We start from the raw sequence: 25,020 nt of genomic DNA on the forward strand, positions 1-25,020 counted from the left end.
TCTCTTTTTTATGTTTCTGTGGTCTTGATTACAGAAGAAGCTGAATTGTGCTGTCAGAAGAGCTCACCTGCATCCAACTTCCTCTATAATTTATGCCTTTTGTTGTGTGGGTGAAATACTGTAGAGTTGTTGACTTCTATACAGTTATAGTAACAACAAGGGCATGAATGACCGTAACCACAATTCTAACATATTCTAATGCTTGCCTTTCATTTTTTAAATAGTATTTTTTAAGCATTAAAAAAATCAATCAACACCAAATGTAGTGCATTATGAATTATCATGTACAGTATACAATGCATGGTTCTTTATTAATAGTGCAACCATTAAAGGGTGTTATAATCTATGCATTAATTAGCATTATAGTGTGTTATAGCTCCAAAAACAAATGTGTTGCTGCTCTCAGATAGCGGCTCAGGACGAAGAATGCTCTTTTCAAATAATTAACATGTGAAAACGTGTGCATGAGTGTTGAATTTACAATGAGATGAAGTGGAGGGAAGCATTAGCAGTGGCAGTGATGGATGTGAAGTATGTTGGTGAAATGTATCCTGCGCTTGCACAACACAGCCAATCAGGCGACGGAGATCAACAGTGCTCAACGAAGCAGGTGCTGCATGAATTTAAGTTGCGAATGGAATCAAAGCTGCATTCTGAGGTTCCACATCTGGTGACATTCACATTGAGGCTGAATCACTATTCACATATTGTTCGTTCTATATACCCTATCATCCAACAGTTAGGGGTTGTTTAAGATCTTTTTATATTTGAATATACTTGAAAATGTAAATTATTCCTGTCATGACAAAGCTGAATTTCCTTCAGAAATCTAATATGCTGATTTGGTGTTTAAGAAACATTTCTTATTATTTGCAATGTTGAAAACAGCTGTACTTCTTAATTTCTTTGTGGAAATAGATTTTTGAAAAAAAAAAAAAAAAAGTTGTCTGTAATGTTAGTTTTAATCAGTTTATTGCATTATTGCTAAATAAAAGTAATAATATCTTTCAGTGTGACCAAAAAAGACCCAAATTTTGACTTTTGAAGTATAGCAGATTATGATTACCATTTATGATATTGTAAATAGTAGTCCACTTATGGGTTTGTCAATGTCTGGTACTGATACCTGTAGAGAGGAGGCAGGAGAATATAAAATACAAATTTGAGAGAAATCTTTTTGAATGTGTTCAGTGTAGCTGAGAACACTACTCTTTTTGTTAGCTGAAGGCATGATCAAATTAGCCAAATATTTAATGAACAAGGATGATCCATGAATGTGAAGAATTTCGCAAGGAACTGAAATTTAAATCCTGTGGAAATCTGTGGAGCTTTCTGCAGAGTTCTGTGTGGGCCTGCAAATTAGATGAAATTGCAGAAATTAAATGAACGCTTGAACACTTAAACCAAATGAACACTTATTTAACACAATATGTACTTATGATTCACAAAAGAAAAATGCGAATCATCCATGGTTGATTGTTAGTAGATTTAGGAACTGACACAAGGGAAATCTAACACCTGGGCATAGTTATTAACTGATACAATAATCTCAAAATGGCCAAAAATCATCTAATTAGTCAGTTGGTCTTTCACTAGAAAATGATATGTAAAAGGTGCCAGCATTAAGCACTATTCCAAATGGATTTACAAAGTGAGTCTGTGCATGATTTTGTGACTGTTATTGTCCAAAACCTTTGCAACAGTTCTTTGAAGCAGCATTAAGATGCAATTTCATGATGATTTGCTCTAATATTGTTATACTAGCATACTTCATTCTTATAAATATGAATGTTATCATTGCCAGTTCAGTACGTACTTGTAGTTCTCATTTGGAAATATGCATATCAAATAGTTTGGAATTCAATTTTTCAGACAAGATAATTTGTATGGGTGTTATTGATCTGTGTCTTGGCACATTTTACTCACTGCATGTGGCAAATACCCACAGTGCTACTTGTGATGGAAAAGAACGGGATTAACTTGCTAATGTTGCTAATTAAAAAGAGGGATGAGTCGGCGGTGCAGTTGTAGTGTCGTGTCATGCGGGCTGTCTGTGTCTTCCTCTCTGTGCTAATTACCACACAGCCTTCACTGGCTCCTGTAATGACTGTGGGTAGTTGAGACTCATGAGTTAATGCTGCTGCAACTGGTCATTAGGACCAAAAATGGGAGTAAATGAAAAGAATGTAGACTGTAAAACCAACTGTTACCTTTTTCTGAATGATGTTCTTGCTGAGGATACAATAGGGGGTGAAGCATTGGCACCACAGAGCTTTACATTTTGTAATTTCATAATAAGTGTCTCATCTTTGTTGCTAGAGTAGAAATGTTTAGGCGATAAACACTTGCTTACATTTCCTACTAATATAGAAGTTTTGAGCAGTGCGATGATATGATTTGTTTTGATGTAAGAAGTTCTGTAGCTATCATTCATCCTCAAAAACAAGCCAAAACTGGAAGAGCTAATGGGAGGAGCTCTGTTGGATATTTTACTGGTGTATTTGGTTATTTGTTGGTTGGTCCAAGCAGATGGTGTGAGATGGGATGTTTAATGGCTAGGCACTGGTCACAGTTCAGAAGCTGTTAGAGAAAGTGCTGTAATAATGAACTCACTGCACATGGACATCTGCACACACTCCACCTCAAAACCAAAGCCAAAAGCACATCTGATGAGAGAGCCATGATGTCTGTCTGTCTGTCTACCTATGTAGCTATATGTCGTCTGTCTGTCGGTTTCTATCTGTCTGTCTGTCTGTCTGTCTGTCAGTCGAACATTCTGTCTGCCTGTTTTATCGTTCTATCTATTGTTATGTCTGTCTGCCGATCGACCTGTCTGTCGTTCTAACTAGTTTCTGCCTGTCTGTTTGTCTATCTATATAGCTGTCTGTCTGTTTATCAATTTGTCTATCGTTCTATATATCATCGTCTGTCTGTCTGTCTAGCTGCCTGTCTTTCAATCGTTCTGTCTGTTTGCTTTTGTCTGTTGCTTTTTCTGCCTATCTGTATGTCGTTCTATGTGCCTGTCTGACTGTCTGTCTGTCTGTAAATCGATTTGTCTATCTTGTTTTGCTCATTAGTCTATCATTATATCTATTGTTCTGTCTGTCTATCTGTCGTTCTGGGTCTAAAAGTATTTTAGTCAATCATGATAACAAAAACAAATAGAACAAAAAGTTATATCTGTCTGTTGTTCTAAAGCTGCATCTCAATAAATTAGAATGTTGTGGAAAAGTTCATTTATTTCAGTAATTCAACTCAAATTGTGAAACTTGTGTATTAAATAAATTCAATGCACACAGACTGAAGTAGTTTAAGTCTTTGGTTCTTTTAATTGTGATGATTTTGGCTCACATTTAACAAAAACCCACCAATTCACTATCTCACAAATTATTCACAAATTAGAATACTTCATAAGACCAATAAAAAATTCTGGAAAGTATGTTCATTTACTGTACATGTACTCAATACTTGGTAGGGGCTCCTTTTACTTTAATTACTGCCTCAATTCTCGATCTATAGATAGACAGATAGATAGATCGATCTCTCTGTCTGTCGTTCTGCTCTCCTATATCTATTTTTCTATGTGTCTATCGTTCTTTATCTCTAAGACTCTAGATCAGTGGTCTTCACAATTTTTTCATGGGAGCCGCACTGATAGGGCAAATTCAATCGGAGAGCCACTTTTACCGTTTCAAAAGTTACATTCAGTCATAAATAGCATGTCTTTTTATCAATCTGTCATATGCAATGCAATGCAATACAAAAGGGGCTATCATTCTTTATCATTTACCAGTCAAATTTGTAACTGAGACAAGATTATTTAATTAGATTTAAATAGATTATTGAGTCAGTGTCATGGACGTAGGACAGAGCAAGTGTAAATATATTTTCTAGTCTATATTTAGTATAGTATATATTGTAATGCCGCTGTTTTAGGTATTTTTTAAAAAATATATAAATTATTTGTAATAGAGCAGACACTGTCTGACACCGGACGCGACAGTTGTCGTGCCACGCCCTGCTGCGCTAAAAGTCTGTCTACACTGTCTACACAGTTGCAAATCATTTGAACGTAGTGTCAGTACAGTTCGTCATAAATAGAACGAGGCATCAGTTTACTGATGGGGATCGTGTCGCATCTCATGGCGCCGCACCGCATCCAGTGTAGACAACATCACTGGGTTCTATTGTCTTTTGTCGGATCGCGCCACTCGCGTCCGGTGTAGACATGGTGTGAGTTTTTTTAATGGGTTATGTTATAGCCCTGCTTGTTTTTAATGTTTTTATGAAATATCTGTATTGACTGCATGACCATATCATCGTATTATTTACTGCCGTGCGAGCCACAAAGTAAAGCTTGGCGAGCCGCATGAGGCTCGCAAACCGCGCAATGAGTAACACTGCTCTAGATGTCTGTCTCTTATTATCTCTGTGACTCTACCTGCAGATCACAGACTGTGTCTCTGATGTCACTTCCTGTCTCGGGGGAATGAGAGGCTGGGAAAAGCATAGCTTCATAGTCTTCTGTATTGCGTGTTTGTCCAGGAGTGAAAGGTTCTCTGAAACCAGGCAGAGTGTGGAGAGAGATACAGAGCATGCGTGTCTGTGATACTTGTTTATTGTCAGACAGGTTTATTATGCCAGAAAATGAGCATGCATGCCTGCTCCTGCATGTGTTTTCTGCAGAAACATCTAGTATGTCTGCAAAACTATTTATATAGCTGTATTTGGCAAGCTTGTCATCAATTTTGTCATGTAATTCTGTACTGAACTTCCCATTTTGTGTGCAGTTAGAAATTTAGATGGCTTGTGCTTGTCTTTTATTAGGGACAAAGCTTTTGGCTGCTCTACAACGATGACAGACATCAAATGAACTCTGAGTCATCATCTCAAAAATGGCTTATATTCTTTTTCTGCAATGACCAGGTACCCTTTCTCAGTTCAGAAAAAAAAAACAGCTTTAATACAGAGAACTATCATTGCCCTTGAAAGAAATGATGTGGGCTGTTTAAGTTAATAGGTCCTTTTTCATTTGGATGAATTTTCAAGATTGAATCATGAGAGGAAGGAAAAGCAGCTCTGCTGCCAGACCGAAAAAGCAGCAGGAAACGGTTGGAAATTAAGAGCAAAACTGCATATTATTCCTCCATCTGCGTCCTGTTAAATGCTTATCTGGCTGGCTCTTTATGGACTGTGTAGCGACGGCCAGACCTTGCACTCAGTCAGATGGGCTCCCAATTTTGGGATTGCGTTTTTGCTGCCTGCAGCATCTGTTGTCAATTGTCAGGGATGTAGAAAATGTGGCAGGAATGTTGATGGTCTACAAACTCATCCGCTGGGTTTTTGACTCATCTCTCTCTCTCTTTCTCTAATATCCCTCCAATCACCCCTCGACATCCCTCGGTCCATTCCCGGCACCGTCGCCGTGCGAGCCAGCTGCTATGGCAACTCTAGGGCTGTCAGTGGCTGAGTATCGCGTGATTAAGCTTCCGCTCCAGTGCTGTCGATGGTCTGGAACTGTTTAAACTAGTATCTGTGAGCCGAGCTAGTCAAAATGTCAAAACACTAATACAGCTCAATAAATCAGAGTAAACATTAAAGACATGCTATAGTACAGCTGTGGCAGGTAGCATATCACCAGAGGAGTGCACAATCAAAATTGGTTGCCAAAATATCACTTTGGTCAAACTGTTTGCTTGTTTTTTTCCCCCTCCTTCTCGGTGTAGATATTACTTCAGAGGGGCCCCGGGCACTCAGCCTACTGTTGAAATTGATCTACTCGAGTTATAATGATGAACATCCAAATGTTTAAGAAGAAAAATCCCCCTCACTAACGCAAATATCTCAACTGTCAATTTGCGTATGTTAGCTTTTTTTTTGCCGTTGCCGCTCTGCGGTTGCAAAAAATTGAGAGAAATGTCACGTCAAGAGCACGATGAAAACAAACTTGTCATTTCTGTCTTCAGTATGGCTAACCACATTTTCTTCTCATTTTGTTCTCCCTCATGTTCTGCCTGCCCGGGCCTGACGGATCTACCTCACTCGGTTGAACATCATCTCAAAGGTAAGTCACACCTATTTTGCTTCTGCCCGTGTCCAATCAGATTTGATCCGATTGCCGCATGTGTTCGATGGCTTCCCGCCGCCTGCTGTGGTTTGGGGCATGTGCTACTAAAACTCATCTGTGTTTTCATAAGAGGCCCTTTGCGGTAGCAAAAACACGTGTCATCTGCGACGGATTAGAACAACAAGATGGTGTTTCCTGTGCCAGCGCATTTTAGCTTGTGGTGATGCTTGACTATTTGCTTAATTTATTATTTATTTTTTCTAGTCTGTTTGTTTACCACTTAGTAGCTGGCATGGCTCTACGTAACTCTTGCGATTTGTCAGGCATTCGCTAATCACGTCGGCCTGTTTTTTTACTTTGGTTTATTATAATCAATATAGAACTTTTGCCAAGTTCCGACTGAGCAAATAGAGCCTCTTGGCAGCCCAAATTTGTACTTATTCCCTCCGAGCAATTCCGCCTCACTGGCATTGGCTAATTAAATTAGCCTGTTACGCCCCGCTTTCATTGTTCACGACTGTTGTGCGTGCGGATGACTAAAAACAATAATTTGTCTCATGACCAGCGCTTTAATTTCATTGTTTGTGTTCATTTGACTTTGACTGCTCGATACGGCAATGTAGTGGGGAGCCCGTGGGGTCTGCTGTTGACAGTGAATAATTAGATATCTTTGTGTCTCGAGGCAGAGCATCTAATGAATATCTGCGAGGTTCTTCAGGCCCCTGTGTCTCTGAATAAGATACAATAGCACTGCAGATTGTCACAGTATGGTATTGTTATAGACATGATAAGTGAATCCACGATACTGAGAAATTTGCCCCCTTTAGATTCATTAATGCAGCTTTGTTTGATTTGAATTTGCACTGTTGAGGAGAGTGATGACTTCTTCAGAGCATAATGTTGCTGAGACACTGTGTTCAACTTTGTGACCTTCTTTCTAGTTAATTAGCAACAAATACGTGGAGCTTTTATTATTTTCACGGATATCAAAGCATTAGCACATTTTATATATCTTTGTCTTTGTAAGTGTGGATAAACAAATGTTCAAAAAGTTTGGTGTTGGTAAGATGTTTAATGAAAGAAGTCTCTTATACTCACCAAGGTTGCATTTATTTGGTCAAAAAAAGCAGTAAAAGTAATATTGTGAAATATTATTACATTTTAAAATAACTTTTATATATAGTGCTGCTTGAAAGTTTATGAACCCTTCATAAATGTGACCCAAAAGATCATCAGATTTTCACACACGTCCTGAAAGTTGACAGATAATCCATGTCTTTTGTTTGATTGGATTCTCTTTGTCAACTTTCAGGACTTGTGTGAAAATCTGATCATTTTGGGGTCATATTTAAGGGTTCACAAACTTTCAAGCAGCACTGTATTATAGAATATAATTTATTAATATAATGGCAAGACTGGATTTTCAGTACCCATTACTCTAGTATTTAGTCTTCACATGATCCTTCAGAAATAACATTACAGCATTACAAATATCTTTACTGTCAGATCAATCTTGATCAATTGAGTGCAACCTTGCTAAATAAAAGTACTAATTATATGCTAAATGTTGTGTGTTTGTATATGTTGTTTATAATTCGTTGTTATTGTTTGTTTTATATGATATTATATTTTTGCAGTTTAAACACCATTTGTAGTTCGATTCACATACCGGTATTGACAATGAAAAGCATTTTTTGTATATATTCTCAGGAATATTCTTGCCTTGTATCTATCTTTTCAAAAGAGAGTTGTGTTCTCTAGAGTCGTATATGAACGTGTCATGAAAATAACATGCAGAATGGAGCCCTTCTTCTAAAGTCTTTTTTTCTGTGGGGTAGGAAACAGTGGCTGATGCAAGAACGCTGATGTGAGGAACAGGGTTGGCAGGTTTACTGTCTTGTTTGCTGAGGCTGACTTTAGATCTGTTTGGCTGCTTGTGATGCCAGAGCCAAAACCAACAGATGGGATGAGCAAAGAAAGTGGCGCTTTAGAGTTTTTCCTATGTGCGGCACTGGGCCAGAGCACACTGACTGTTTGGCAGCGAGTCTCTGGGAAAAAAAACTCAACGTCTCCAACGCACTGTCATGGCCTGGTGGTTTACCGCATTGAGAACTTTGTCTTTAGTGTCATGAGCATGACTGCCAAAAAGCCACATGTTAAGTACAGTGAACTCTGCTCAAGATAATGGGCTTTTTTGTTTGTTTGTTTTTTTTTAACTAGCAAATCCACTACAGCAATATGTATCACCATTGTATAACTTGTTCATAACTTAAAGAACGAGTTTATATTTAAAGAAACAAATTTCCTGATTTACTCACCCCCACGGCATCCAAGATATATATGGCTTTCTTTATTCTGCTGAAGAGAAATGAAGGTTTTGGAGGAAAGCGCTCCAGGATATTTCTCCATCTAATGCAAGTGAACAGAGCTCAACGTTGACCATTTGTGTCTGTCCAAAATCCATATTTAGGCAACTTCAAAGGAATCCACATGACCCCAGCTGACAAATAAGGGTCTTTCTCTAGCAAAATGATCATATGTGTATAGTCTGGAAATGTTTTTTTTTTTCTCTTCTGAAAAATGATTGATCGTTTCACTAGTGAAGACCATATCTGATACCCTTATTTCTCTTCGACTGAAGAAAGTCTTGGATGGCCTTTAACTTACGGTTAAAAGAGCCAATCACTTTTTTGAAAGAGTTGCCACCCTGAAAATGTAGTCTTTTACATAATTTGGGCTAAAGCAGCACAATTTATGATGTAATTGTCAGAATTTGCTGTTTTCGAACAAACTTGTTTCAAAAATGTTATTGAAACAAACTTGGTTTCCATTGATGACCTGTACTTGTATGTGTTACCTACATGATAAACCCTCTATTATATGACATTTTCCATTGTGGAACCACAATTAATCATGGACAACAAAAATGGTCACAAATAGGCCATCAGTAAGCATTTTTGGTGTAATTTTTCATCCATGCCAATAGGTGTTAATAAAAAGTCCAACACCACCGTTGAGTCACCCGGTAAAACAAGCCAACAATGTACTCAATTGGCTTTTAAAGTCAATAATCAACCATTAGAACATAATCAAGAGATAGTTTGACAACCAATATTTCAGACGTTCGGCAATGCCAAGGTCATGGGTGCATTTCCAGGGAATATACTTCCTAAAAATAGCTTCTAAGTCACTTTTGATAGAAGCTTATGCCAAATGCATGAATATAAATGTATCCAGTTTAGCTCTCCCTGATACAGCAGAGCATTTGTGATTCCCTTATCACACCTGCAATGTATTAAAAGCTGACACCCAGCCTCCACTGAGCAAAATCCATTTGAGTTTTAATCAGGAAATATGATTGCCATATTCTTCATCTCAACGCACTGGGCCTCTGCACTTGCATCCAGCACCACTTTACGACAACTAACTTAAGGGGGAATAGGACCAGGAAAAACAGAAGAATAGGGAGGGAAGTGTTTAATGATCTTAAATCACTCTGAGCCTCTGAGAGGAGAGAAATATATCATCCGTTTTGCTGCTCGTGACTGTGGGGAATATTAGAGTCAAGGGAAGAGAAAGAGGTGTGATGGATCCAGTCAAGCTGCTAAATCAGTCAAGCCATGTTTATCTGCTGCACAGATAGGTGTTTGACTGCTCTGGCCTTGTGCTTCTCTGTGGGGTGTAAATCTGCAGGAGAGAGAACGACTTTACGAAGAGAGCCTAAAGCTGCTCTGCGCCGCCACGACGGCCTTGTTTTCAACTGTCTTTCCTCTCTCTCCTCTCCTAACCTCCCAGTCCTCCCTTCCATCGCCATTTGTTGTCATATCATGCCAAAATAATTAAACGCAAATATCCCTGCAGGCTCCTGGGATGTAGGCTTGTCACTAATTAGGGATGTTTTGTGGGAAGTTTGGAATCCCAGGGATATTTTTTTCCCTGGTGGGGTTTGTCTTTTCATCTGGTTCCCAGTGTTATTCTTATGCAAGCCACATGCTATAGGTGATGGCTTTAATCTTTCCTTTTACCCCCGTTTTCTGATGAAACAAACCCAGCTTTGTTTTGTTTCTTTGTTTTTTGTTATGATTTTACTATCCGTCATCCCTCAGGAGAACTTTACATAGATTATTCAAACATGGCCACGTGACACTCAGGTTTTTGAACCAGTGATTTGTTTCTTTTGTTTTTGTTTTTTTAGTTCAGTCATGTTGCATATTTCAATGTATTTTATTACTTTCATTTAAGTATTTCTTTATGCCAATTTTAATTACAAAGTTGTTTAACACAATTTTATTTTTCCTCATGGTCATGAGCCAGTACTGCAAAAGGTGCCCCCCCGCCACACCCCCATACAGAAAATGTGCATGACACCCTTATTTTAGCATATTTATAGGTTCTTTTCTTCTTTGTTCGTATTTTCTTTTGGATGAAAATTTCTCAATATTTTGTGAATTAATATCCACCTTGCATCATGCATTTATAACTATATGTCAGTTCTTTCTTTGTCTGACACATCTTATGTACACTGTAAGAATTATTATTTTTTAATTAAAAAAGCATTATTAGAGTATGTTTTACAAGAACATTCTATTTCAGTCTTTCTACTTTAGAATTTCACATTTAATTCAACATGTTACTTGCCTTTTCTTTGTAATTATTTTAGAAATTTGCTAGCAATTTCTGAGTGAAATTTGTTCTAACTTTTATCTTATTTTTACTTGTTCATGATATTATTAAAAAAAGAAATAATAATAATATACAAATAATGTATGTTTTTTCAGTAGAAGGAAAAATCCCTTTATTCTGTTTCAGAATTTTCCTTCCATTATTGCTTGTTTTAGTGTAAAACCCATACTAATGAGGTTGTGCAAATCATGTGAATGTTGTATTACATTTTTAATTAGGTAAGTTGAAACAGTCTGATAGAGGCCTAAATTGTACCATCAGCAATGCTGTCATGAGTGTGCTTTTAATTCAACATAAAAAAAATCACTGATAAAAATGATTTTGTGGTGAAGTAAATACTACGGAAAAACAAATGCAATTTCTACATTAAATAATTTAGTTAAGGCATCAATTAAAAAAAGAGAGTAAATTCTATATTAGTACTCAATTTAAGCGTGTAGAAATAAAAGTTTGAACTTATAAGTATATTTTACTTGGAATTTTACATTTTTTACTGTTTTATAGTTGCTTTTGTTGTTAGGATTAGTAACTTGCTGTTTTGTGACATCTGGAGTTCATTTTCTACTCAAAATGACCCATTCATACTCAAACTCTATCCACTGATTGTTACCGTCATTGTGTATTGTGTACCAAGTATTGAGGTCTCTGTGTTCATTTGGGTAATATCTAGTAAACATATTATCTTAAAAAGGATAACAAGTCGTCTACTTGCTTACTTACATGTTTGTAAGTGAACCACATGCTTTAATAGCATGTTTCAGTGCTACACAAACCATGACTGAGTAAAATGTACTTGAGTATTGCAGAGTAAACTTAAAATAATTCATTTATATATGAATAAATAATTATTCATCAAACTTTTTCATAATTTTACACAACTTGAGTAGATTTTACTTAATTCCATACTTACATTTTACTTTAAAAAATATGTGTGCAAAAACTTGCAAAAGAAAAATTAAGTCAATTTTACTTTTTTTTTTTTTTTCAGTGTTTTGGACTTTTCAGGTTTCTTTTTCTAATTTCTATTTGGTTAGTAGCTGATTACACCATCTGAGGTTATTTGTATCCTCAGCAGACATCAGCAGTCTTTCTACTATTCCTACCCCTGATCTATTTAGCCTACATCTCCTGTGCTGAAGGTTTTTGAAGCTGACAGTTGGTCTTTGATGGCACAACAGTGCTTGATGGCAAAATAAATGATTGTTTCATAGCATTTATTCAGCATTACTTTCTATGAACAAAAATCACATCTTTCTTCAGTTGTTTTATGTGCTATTGTTTTTACATTCAATTACCACACTTATGTTTAATTGCATTATGAGTGTGGTTCATTCCACAAATAATGTGTATTTTTTTTCTCCCTCTGACTTGTGATGTATCCATTTCTGATACTATGAATCATATTCAGTCTGATTATAGTTTTGCTTTATGCATTTTCATTAGGTTTTAATTTCTCTTTCATTCCGCTTTAGATGTGGAGCTTGTTAAAGAAGCTGGAAAATAGACTTATTCTTCATTTTATTAATCAGATGGAAGCAAATAGCTCGCAAGCATCTCAATGCGTGTGCGCCCCTGTTGAGAATCCCTTTATAAATGTAAATTTGTCCTTGTGAAAGCACCCGCTTACTGTGAGCCCCATGCCTTTGTTCATTCTCCTCTGCTCATAAGCTTTCCAGTGATTGGGACTTATTTATTTATTTGTTTAATTTATTTCATTTGAGTTTGCCCTTTTATCATTTCCGCAAAAGCCGTTCACGGTGTGCATTAGTTGCGGTTGTTTTTGAAACAGCTCACAGCAGCATGGATTACAACGCAAGATCCAAAGCACCCTTTGTCAAATCCATTTTCATAACAAACCAAAATGAGAGACATGCTTGATTTTCATATTGGATTAGGTATTTTTCGCTATAATATTTATGACAGCTTGTAATTATGGAGATTAAGGTAATTTTAATTATCATAATAATTACTCTGATTATATTTATTAGTATATCAATATCAAATTCATAATTTTTTTACATTTAGCACCCATGCATAGGAATATATATCTGTCCTGAGCTAAACATCTACTATAATATAATAAAATATAATAATAATAATATGAAATATCTCCATTTGTCTATATTTTTCATGAGAAACAAAATTCATGCAGATGTTTTTATCCAGGTCCTCAAGATTACAACGTCCTGAGCACATAGACTCAAACAGAACTATCCTCTCCAATCCCCTTCACTGAACCAGGGCCAGAACTTGGCCTGGAGTGGCTTTAGTGTTGCTTATCCAAATGACATTCTCTGAAGTGATGTTCAGAAGCTAGGTGGAGATACAGTCAGAAGCTATGAAGCGGAGTGCACAATTTCAGATGACCCAGAACACTGTGTTCTTCCATTGTATCTGCCATGAGGCCTTTTCCTTGGGCTGTGAAGCAAACTAATGTGATAACCAGCAATAGAGCTTGTTTTCTTTCTTCTTCTTCCCTCGTTTCTTTATACCAGGGATATCATAAGCATGGCCTGCGGGTTGAATATGACCCGTGGAAGAGTTCAATGCAGATCCAATTTTGAGCAGGTACAAAGAAAAATAATAGTGCTTAAAATGTATTCATTAAAAATAATTTGAAAGTTTGACTGAGAAGCAATAGGCTGAATAGGACAAAAAATGTGCTACGTCAAAACAAGTATGTGAATTGCAGTTCTGTTTCATGTAGTGTGCCGCTTTGTTGTTTTATTACTTTCATTGGATCTTTTTTTAATGCACTGTTTACACTAAAAATGGTAAGCACTCATGCATTCCTATGGCAGTTGTGCATGGTACTTTCATAAACATTATTTTGAAAGCACCATGCACAGGCCTATATTTCTATCCTCAGCTAAAACATCTACTATAATATTGTAATGACTTTGATTACTTAATTTTAACTGTAGGGAATTAATTATTATTAATTCATTCAGGTTTTGAGAGGACTCGGATCTGAGTATCCCAAGTCCACTTTTAAAATAGTAATGCAATGTTCTGTTTCTTTGTCTGTGACACAAGAAAGCAAGGGTTTCGGTCATGCAGGAAGCAGGTGGTTAAACATGTGATAGTCATGTGGCGTCACGCTGTATATCCTGTGCTTGCCTGAGGGCATCATTTAATTTACTCATCCTTTTCCTGTTCTGGACATAATGGTTCCATCCATTGGTGGGTCCCAAGACATGGGGTTTCTATAGGTTGTGAATGAACTCTTTCAGTCCTTGATACCAAGAAAGCTTTGTCGTCTCCTGATCGAATTAGTTTCGATCTCATGAGTAGATGAGTTTACCATACTGACAGGAAATCAACCAAGAATATGGGATTCATGTGCTGGGTGATTAGCAAACCTTGTGAATGCTGATATCAGTGTCTGTTCATATTAAGAAATCCCTACATATATAATAAAATATCATTGCTAATGTCTATATTTGTCATGAGGAAATAACTATAAAAGTATGCATGTTGTAGCAGAGAGAGAAAACCCATCTAATAAAAAAATGGCACACATGCATATGTTCATAAATCTGTAAAGATCTGCAAATTGTCTGCCACACTTTGCTAGACTGCTCATTTGGTTGCTCATGCCTGTAGTTAGTGGTGACTGGGTGTGGCTTTGTTTTTCTTGAGGTTTCTTTAGGCTCTTGACAGATTCAGTGCGATGGTTTCCTCAGCTGTGCTCATGCCGTCCTCCCCGAACTCAGATAAAAGAAACTGAGACCTCCCCGTTACTTGCTTACTCTGTAAAGCTTTTGGATGCAAACAAACAACCTTGCCACTTTCTTCATGTTATGTCTCGCAGTTGCATCACTCCAAATGTGTTTAGACTGGAAATATCTCCTGCAGCGCAAGAGCTTCAATCCTGATAACAGTCCTCCAGTTAACACGCAGAAACACAATAGGTGGATTTCATATTGCCTCAGCAGAGAGGCTGTTTGCAGGCCTGACCTTGAATTAAACCATGTCTGAAAGATTAAAATGAATAAAAGGAGTTTTTATAGCTATTCATTTAATTAATTCTTTTATTCATTAGTTTATTTATTCGCTCTTCTTTTTTAAGCTCCTCAAAATGCATTATTAGTAATAAGGGCTATAGCTGTTCACCTTTTATTAGCATTGAATTTATTTAGTGGCAGCTCACAGACGGGAAGAGTGCCTGGATGGAGCTTTGCCTTCAGAGTTGTTAATCTGTGTTAAGTGCCTGTAAGTGGTTCAGAGTTCAGAAGAGACTGCACCATATTGCGTTTTTTGGTTTCCTTTTTTGATCATTTGGTGACAACAGTAGTGCTTCTCATATGAAAATACTTGCATGCAACAAAATGTGGCATGCGTAAGAGAAGGTATTATTAAATACTCTTTAAATGGAAGTTTTGCATGAAATTTAAGTATGTAATCTGACAAAGTAGTTAAAGATTTGGAAAATCATATAACCAATATTGTTGCTTGTGTTCAAATGTGGTTAAGACAAACTCAAATTTATTAAGAATATTATAAATGCTATATATCAGTTATGTAGTTTTAGTATTAGTTATATAGTTATATATTTATATTTATGTTAGAAATTAAAAATATACATTTTTCTTATTTGGATTTTTGTGGTCTATACATTATTTTGAAGGTATGGTGAATATTTTGCTGGTTTTTTTAGACATTGCAGAAAAAAATAACCTGTTTTTCATGCTAATTTGTAATGTATAACATTGACAACTTTATTCGAAACTGCAATATAATGTTTATGTTAGCTTTTTCAGCTATTTGCTTGAAAGACAAACAAAGGCGTTAAAATATTAGGTGTTCAAATCCCGGTGTTTTTGTGTAGATTTAATACAGCAGTTCAGTTCACTTAGACATAATTCACCCAAAAATAACAATTATGTGATCATTTACTCACCCTAATGTCTTTCAAAACCTGTATGACTTTTGTTCTTCTGTGGAACATCAAATGAGATATTTTGAAGAATTGTTCAAATGTTTTTGCGCACAGAATGAAAGTCTTCAAAATATCTTCTTTTGTATTCCACAGAAGAAAGCCTACTCATTACAAAGAAAATCCCTTTATTCTGTTTCAGAATTTTCCTTCCGTCATTGCTTGTTTTAGTGTAAAACCCATACTAATGAGGTTGTGCAAATCATGTGAATGTTTAATTACATTTTTAATTAGGTAAAGAAAGCTTAGCATAAGTTGAAACAGTCTGATAGAGGCCTACATTTTGCCATCAGCAATGCTGTCATGAGTGTGCTTTTAATTCAACAAGTTGTTTTTGACTTTTCAGGTTTCCTTTTCTAGTTTCTAGTTTGTTAGTAGCTGATTTCACCATCTGAGGTTATTTGTATCCTCAGCAGACATCAGCAGTCTTTCTACTGTTCCTACCCCTGATCTATTTAGCCTACATCTCCTGCGCTGATGGTTTTTGAAGCTGACAGTTGGTCTTTGATGGCAGGGTTGGTGGGTAGTTGGCCTCAGGGCTCGGGCCTCTTCGCTTCTCCATCGGCAGTGTAGTGTGCGTGGGCTCGGCCCGGCCGCTACGCAGCCTCTCAGGGGCCTGCATGGAGCAGAGACATTCAGCACTAACCTGATGTGACAGCCTCCTTCTGCTGTTGGTAAATCCAGCACCGAGCTCTGTGAACTCTGCTCAGCAGTCCTGCTCATTCTTCGTCTCGTTGTGTCAGACGCATGGTGTGCCATTTCATGAACCTAACTTTGTCTCTCTTCGCTGCGTCTTGTTCTGTAATTATAGTCATGCTTATGGTACTCAGAATTATTGATGATGGCTCTCCTAAGAGCCTCACGTCAGGGATATGATCTGACGCAACGCACAAAGGCAAACAAGGTGCCTAAACTGCAGTATGACACTCCAAACTGCATGTATTGACAGAGTAAACACTTCATTAGGCTGTCTACTCTGCACCACAACAGTTCATTTGCACATGATGATAGAATATTTCTTTTATTAGCAGTAGCAAATGTGACCCCTGCTAATATCATAGAGAAATGCAGGGCTAAAGTCCACAATGAATTCATTTAAACTTGAAAATAAGCAGAAAGTTTTATAATAATAATAATAATTTATTATAGGCGCCTTTGAGGGCACTCAAGGACACCCTGCAACATAGACCGCAAAATCAATAAAATACAAAGCAATACAACACACACAATTATTACAAAACATAATAAATAAAATCGTACTGAAACCAAATGAACAAAAATATACTTCAAAAGCGAATCTAGACAAGATTCAATCTGAGTTTTAAACTGGGAGATGTATTTGAATTTTTTATTCAACTTCTTATTATTTTTTATGCTGATAAGATAATAGTCGATAAAATTATAATAATAAATATAATTAAATTAAACAATAAATTTAATTTAAAAGTTGCTATTTATCTATATATTTTTTTACTTCTCATTCAGTTGGTTGTACTAAGTTAATATGAAGTGAATAATAAAATAATTACATTTCAGGAAAAATAAAACAGACCTCCACTAATTATTTCAAGAGTGAGTGAGTGTACCCCTGCTAATATCATAGAGAAATGCATGCAAAAGTCCACAATTAATTAATTTAAACTTGGAAAACATTTTATAATGTTTATACTGCTAATTTATAACTACTTTAATTTTTTTAATTTAACTTCAGTTAGTTGTGCTGATATGTTAATATGCAGTGAATAATAACATAATTAAAAGAAAAATAAATGTAATATAGAGGTTTAAAAAAAATGTCACTAGTAGACTTTTGCATTTTACCAAATGTGTAATTAATCTTTTGTTTAGATTTTTTTTCTTTCTTTGATTGACAAGAGAATTTGTTGATCCAGTTGTGTCGCCCATATAAACAGAGACCGCCGCTAAACATTTCAACATTTCATTACAAACAGAGGAGGGCCTCCCGGACCCTGAGGAAACGGCTGCCTGCTATGCCAATCATACTACTAAAGACATTTCGGTGCCAATCTGAAAACCCTGTGGGCCCATTGCTCTGTTTTTCACAATTCCACTCTCCCTTTCCTTCATTCTTTTTTCTTTTTTTCCCGGATTCTTGTCTCAGTCTTCCTCCTGTGCACGTTCCAGAACACTCTGCCATGTGTATATATTTTCACTATCTTCAGTTTATTACCTTTGGAAAGGACGAGAGCGTGTTTGGCTAATCATGTCAGTAAGTGAGAAAGAGAGAGAGAGGAGATAAAATTACCAGCTGCTGGCCTCAATTTACGAATTATCAAAATAATTTACTGTTTTCATTCATCTTCATTTGAGTCATGCAACATGAAAACAGGTTTTCAGGTGCAAGTATAAAAAACCTCCCACACAAAATAACTGCACTTATGGCGTTTAGTTTTCATGTCATGTGCAATTCCACCAGTCTGACTAGGCAGAGAACTCTAATCTAAAAAATTATTCTCATCCTTGTCCTCTCAGTAATGGTCTCTCACTTGATTGGTTACTTTTAATGGAAAAATAAAAAGCCTTAGAATTATAAACAGCCATGCTGCAAAAATGTTGTTTTTACCTCGTCTGATGTCAGTGTCTCCTCATTCTTTAGGTCTGGGTGTACCTTCACATATTCTTTTTGGCATTCTGTGCTTGTACATGAACACATGAAGAGAATTATATTAGACACAGGGTGGGTAGCTTTTAGAGAACCATCTCTGTAAACACACAGGCGACTGGTGGTCTCAGCCTGGCTGGGGTAAAACCTGCTTTCTAAAGTGCCATCCCATTTCCTCTATTTCTGTGTTTGGAGAAGGCATTATACCCATTCCCATCCCAAACACACAACAGTAAAATAAGTGCTTCCCCATGTTTCCGATAGATTACATTAGAGAGGGGGGAGTCCAAATTAGGTTTCTGCTTCTATACACAATGCCGCTTCCAAACAGGAGCCTGACCTTCTGTGTAGCCATTGAAACTTTTTGGGCAAATTTCAATTCAAACAAATATGTTTAAGTAAGCTGTAAAAGAAAACTGAGAGCTGAGAGCATGCTTACACGTTTACAAAAGCTCTGCTTTTCATTCCTCAATTCATGCTCAAATTCAGATTTATTCAAGTATGCATTTTTATATATGCTCTGAAAACGGCAATATTGTGAAATATTATTGCAATTTAAAATAACGGTTTTCTATTTTAATATATTTAAAAAATAATATGCTAATATGCTGATTTGGAATGTTTTTGTGGAAAGTATGACACACAAACACACTACATTTATTAAGGCATTTTTATCAGCATTTATCTCACTTTGTCTGCTATCTTGGATTCTTTATTTTTCAATGAGCTCATCATTCTAGGCTTGTCTTCTATGTGAAGCACACGATGCTGCCTTACAATTTGTCTGAAAGAAGTGTTGTTAGATGGCAACATAAATAACTTGCCTGCCTTTTAGAACAGCCTTCATGTCGAGAGCACATCTAGGATGCCTCCATAGGTAGCTTGCTCGTATTGGAGCAGAGCTATTCACTTTTAACAGAGTAAGTTGAGTGTCATGCGGGTATGAAAGAAGGTCACCTTCAAACCAGTTTAGCTGTCCTATCCTGCTATTCACATCGCCATTCCCGCAAGTTGTGAGAGCGTCCCATTCAAAGCTGATGAGGCAAGACTGGGCCTATTTTTCGAAGGATACTTGTCAGCCAGGGAACGTGTCGGAGTGCGGCTTAATCCAGGGGACATTTCCATAAGTAAATGGCTCAAAAGTGACAGAATGTGCTATAAATGAACTCGGAGGAAGTGTGGCCTATCAACCAACAGGACAAATATGATGGGAGAGAAATGGGACATGTTGGGGCATGCTGGGTAGTTTGTGCTGGGTGACAATGATGAATGTCTGCACCTAAATATAACTAATTTTTATGTTGTTCGCACATTTACATAATGTTTGTTTAGTTGCTTGTTTGTCCATCTGTCTCTTTTCATTCATTTTGAGAATCAGGCTTGTATTGTTTAGTTGTGCTGTTTGCTGGAACTTTACAGTTTCATTATCTATCTATCTATCTATCTATCTATCTGTCTGTCTGTCTGTCTGTCTGTGTGTCTGTCTATTTGTCTATCTGTCTGTCTGTCTGTCTGTCTGTCTGTCTACATCATATATCATGCATCATTGTTCTATCTTTCTATCATTGTGTTTGTCATTCTGTCTATCTGTCCATCAGTCGTCTGTCTATCTCACTCATTCACTCATCCCATCTGCTGTGTTCCAGTGTGGTTCTGTCTCCAGGGTCTATAAACAGTCCATCCCATCTTTCTGGCTGGCCTCTTGTGTTATTTTGCTGAAAATGCAAGCACTATAGCAGGGTGGTAACATTGCATGGAATGCCACACTGTGTTTTACGGTTAACTAGACACTTGTCTTGAACATAGCCAAGTATCTGCTGGACGTCAGCCACAACTAGTAAACTCTTAAAGACTCACACCAACCACAGTCCTCTTTCTCTTAAATATCAACACTTGACCGTGTTTCTCTCACACTAACATCTTATTCAACTTCTCATTTTTTCCTCTCTCTCTTCTTTGGCTTCTGTTTCATTTGTTGTCTTGTTAGTCTTATTTCACCAATGAGCCCATATTTCCTTGTATTAACGGTACTAAAGTTGTGGTTGTAGCCTTGATGAAGCCTTTAAAATTGGCAGCTTAGTTCATATGTGTTTTACTGGCAGTAAATGCTGTTTACCATGTTTGAGAATAGGGAACAACCCCCAATGGCACAGTGTTTTGTAATGTTAATGAGAACTCTGTCTTCTTTTGGTCTAACCCTTTTTTCCAAGCCATGTGTCTTTGATTAATTATTGCTATTATACTGCACTTACTATTGCTTTTGCCAAACAGGATGGATTGCTTATGTTAATATGTTTTGTTGTCTTGGATTTTTTTTTTAGTATAACTCTTTATTAGGAAAAGTGAGCATGGCTTTTAGGTACCAGCTACATACATTTAGGTACATTATTTGCTTGTTAATTTTCAGTCTTGCTGTGTTAAGTACTCTGTAAATGGTAAAATACATGGGCTGTTCATAATCTCTCAGAGACACTTTAAGGTTTAATGGAGGGTTCTGGACTGTAGGTGTGAAGTATGGAAACTTTAATTGTTCAGCCTGATATTAATTATACCCTCACTAATAAGGGTGACATAAAGAAAATGAGTGTATCTAAATTCCTTTCTTTATGCAACCATTATGCTAGACCAGGGTTAGGCAAGTTCGGTCCTAGAGAGCCGCAGGTGTGTTTGATTAGGGTTGGAGCTGAACTCTGCAGGACTGCGGCTCTCTAGGACCGAACTTGCCTACCCCTGTGCTAGACAATAATGTGTATGACTACAGAAATGTCAGAGGGCAAAATTACAGTAGTAGTGTTTCTTCTTAAGCAAACTCTCTACTTTAATTCAACGTATAATCAGTAATTCATGAAAGAGCAAATTACCGCAAGGACTAAAATAGTGTCCTTGTTGAATTGTGCGCAGAGTCATAATAAAATTATATGGAAATGTTGCCAAAACATTTTGTAGATTTGATACCCTTAAAAGTGATATGCTTTAATTTCTGTGTATAGAATCAGTTGATTATGGCAATTTAACATCAAACAGCTTTTAACATTTAAATTAAGTTATTAAATTAATTTTTTTTCATGAAATCATATACTACTTCTACTACTACTGATGATGATGATGATGATGATGATGAAAACATTACTATTTCTCCTAATAATAATTACATAAATATAACATCACCAAATTATCAAAATACGTCCAGACTAAAAATCTGAATAATGTGTGTATTATTTTTCTTATTCTTAATAATGAACTGTTCATCAATACTACACCATTATAAAAAAAAAAGCAGTGATACTTATAGATGGATTAGCAAAACCCCATCAACTACAGCAGATTTTATATATTTTATAGCCCCTTTCAACTTTTCTGTTGATTTTGTTTAGCTGTCTGCCAGGTGATGGAGTCGAGGGCTCCTGTTCTGGTGACAGATTGGAGGAAAGAAGGAGAATGGGGAAAGGGGTGAGTTGCCATGGAGAGGACTGTCCCATATATATAGATGAATCCTCTCCACCAGGCCCGCTGTGTTAACACGGCCACAACCGGACCCATAAATTACCCCTCCAGGCGTTTTATGGGCCCTGGTGAAACCTTCTTGGCTCCCTCCTCTGTTCACATCTACAGCCGAAGAGATAAATCATCTCTCTTGCTCTCTCCATCTCCCCAAAGATGCTTACTCTCACCACTCTTTCCACTGTTCCTTACTCGCTGATGCAGTCCAAGTCCAGAGAAGGGTAAACACTTTGGAAAAACACAGAGCTTAGCTGGTCAGCTGCATCCGTTGGAGGAGGTAGACAGGGTTGTTATGATACTCCTGGGAGAACAGAGCTAGATTAAATAGGTGTGGGCAAGACTTGAAGAATGATAAAGGCCCATTGCTGAATCCCACCGCCCCTGAAGAAGAGTAGACATTAGGGACTCTGAGGTCGGCAAGGTTGTTGACAAAGCTGCCTCTGAACGTGCTGCTTGTAAGGAATTCATGCAATCTTCTGGATGTATACCATGTGTACTTGGAGAGAGAGAGTTTCAGGAATAGGCCCGGTTCTACATCACTGGGTCTTTGAAGAGGCTTGTTAAAATGCCACTTCACATGTTAAAACTTTTAGTAGGGTTAGTTAAAAAGGGTTAGGTTTAGTTCACCCTACAAAGAAAAACTGTTACTTTATGTTGTGGTAAACCTGTATAATTTTTCTTCTCCAGTGGAACAGAAAATAAAATTGCAGGATATTCACGCTGCTTTCTGCCATACAATGAAACTGAAAGGTGATTCCAGCAAGGTCAAAAAATAATAGTACAATAAAAGCATGGTAAAAGAGATCTATATTATATTATATTATATTAGAATTAGTATGTATTTTATGCACATTAAAAGATTATTTCAAATGATGATTTCATTAGAAAACTTTGGTTACCATTCACTTTCATTGTTAGGAAAAGGGAACATCCATATTTCTGCTAAGCTTCCTCTTTTGTGTTCCAAGGAGAAAAAAAGAAAGTCATTAAGGGTTAGAATTACACATTAAATTACAGTTTTGACATAGAAAGAACCATGGAAAAATCTAGCTGCTTTCCCTCCCGTTTTCCCCCATCATCTTTGTCCAGAATCATCCGTCGAAATTTCGGGGAGACTTTTTGGCAGGAAGTAGATTTAAGAGGGGAAACTAATCAGCCAGACGACATTTTCCAATGTTATTTCATGCTCTAAATACTCCCCCTTCACCTTCATCATTTTCATTATATCTCTGCACAAAGAATTTAGTTCACATTTCATGGTATAACCGTTGTGATACATTTTGTTTTAACCTATTTTGTGCTTCAATTGGAAAGTATAATCTGTGGTCTACTCTGATAATTGTTATACATGTTCCGTTGTGCTCCATGCTCCAGGACTTACAGGGCTCAGGGGGCTTTTCTTTGGCCTATTGTTATATCCCTTAATAAGGATTTTTTGCTTGCTTCATATTTTTTGTGAATTGTGTTGAAGTGAATAGCAAGGTTAGAGATTAATGAGAGGTAGAAGCTATTTCTCACATCTGTAAGTGCTGCTGCTATTCCTGGGCTGTAGAAAGATTTCTTGCAGTGGAGGAGAGCACCTCTAAATGAGAATAAATTTTTTTTCTCTTTGATTTTAATCTCAGGAGGCTTTTTTATACATATTATAAGCAGCATTAACAGTATCCTAGCTTATACGGATAAGTATTGACAAGAATTATACAATGAAACAATCCAATTGTCCCATTTTGTGCTGCACTTGTTCCAAAAGCTGTTAGTGTCTTTATGAGTGTTCAGTACCATTAAAGTACATTGATTCTTTTCAAATCCCACTCCATTACCATAATAGCCTATATGTCCTTAAAACCATGTTCATGTGCTTTAAGCATTTTTCTTAGTTGAACTCATAGAAGATACTGAAAAGCCAGCGATATGCATTGCAATGGTCAAAGATGCACGTCTGTTGCATCATTAAGAAGAACCAGGAATACAGAAAATATAAATAAACACAGATAATGGAGTAGCAAAGAGGGAAAATTAGGGGCCTATTTAGTTTGTGCCTGAAAAAAATGCAAAAGCAATCAGCAGCTGTGCACAAGCCACACGCCTCAGTCATGAGAGCTGCTGGTGTTGTTTGATGAGGGTGACCGTGTTCCTCTCTCTGCTCAGGCACATCAGCTATTTCACTTATCTCACAGGTCAAAAACCATAACACACTGAAACAAATCCCTCATTATGAAAAGCATTGAAACTTCTTAGGCCTAATTCCTTTTTTTTCCTGCCGTGTTCATTGCTATATATATATATATATATATAGTGCCTTGCAAAAGTACCCCTTCATTTTTTTTCACATTTTGTTATGTTGCTGCCTTATGTTAAACTGCTTTAAATTACTTTTTTTCCACATCAATCTACACTCCATACACCATAATGGTAAAGCAAAAAACTGGTTTTTAACATCTTTGTAAATTTATTAAAAATAAAAACTTATTTTTTTATTTCCATTGCATAAGTACTCATATACCCTTATATGGGACAGTTGAAATTTAGCTCAGGAGCATTCATATTGCTTGTAGATGTCACTACACTTCAAGTGAAGTTAACCTGTGGCAAATTCAATTGAATGGGTATAATTTGGAAAGGCACACACGTCTTAATTAAAGGTCTAACAGCTGATAATGCATATCAGAGCAAAAACCAAGCCCTGAGGTCAAAAGAACTGCCTGTAGAGCTCAGAAACCACCAAAATATTGAGATAGCCTTAATGAAAACCCAGTCCAGAGCATTCAGAACTTCAGACTGAGCAGAAGGTTCACCTTCCAACAGGACAATGACCCTAAGCACACGGCAAGAGTCAATTATAGACAACTCTGTGAATGTCCTTGAGTGGCCAAGCCAGAGCCTAATCTTGAACACAGTCAAACATTTCTGGAGAAACCTGAACATGTGCATCTGCCCCCATCCAACCTGACAGAGCTTGAGAGGTGAAGAGGCGAGGTAAAGAATGGCAGATAATTGCCAAATGCTGATGAGAAAAGCTTGTCGCATCAAACAAAAAAGACTTGAGATTGTAAAGGTGCTTCAGCTAAATATTTATTTATACTTATATATATTTAGAATACTTATGCAATGTACTAATTTCAGTTTTTTATTTTTAATTAATTTACGAAGTTGTGACAATTCTGTTTTTGCTTTGTCAATATGGTGTATGGAGTGTAGATTGATGTG

General features: G+C 36.8%; 1 protein-coding gene across 1 annotated transcript in view; it reads left to right on the forward strand.

Annotated features, from left to right (window-relative positions):
* The first annotated feature begins 6,013 nt into the window (after positions 1-6,013).
* LOC107739862 (O-acetyl-ADP-ribose deacetylase MACROD2-like) overlaps positions 6,014-25,020 on the forward strand; it is a 253,846-nt gene continuing 234,839 nt past the window's right edge. Inside the window, exon 1 of the mRNA XM_016552077.1 lies at positions 6,014-6,064. The gene's annotated coding sequence lies outside the window, so the exon portion shown is untranslated. The remainder of the gene's footprint in view (positions 6,065-25,020) is intronic.

Source organism: Sinocyclocheilus rhinocerous, unplaced genomic scaffold (genome assembly GCF_001515625.1).
Source record: "Sinocyclocheilus rhinocerous isolate Xijiao unplaced genomic scaffold, SAMN03320098_v1.1 scaffold1156, whole genome shotgun sequence".
NCBI classification, from domain to species: Eukaryota; Metazoa; Chordata; class Actinopteri; order Cypriniformes; family Cyprinidae; genus Sinocyclocheilus; species Sinocyclocheilus rhinocerous.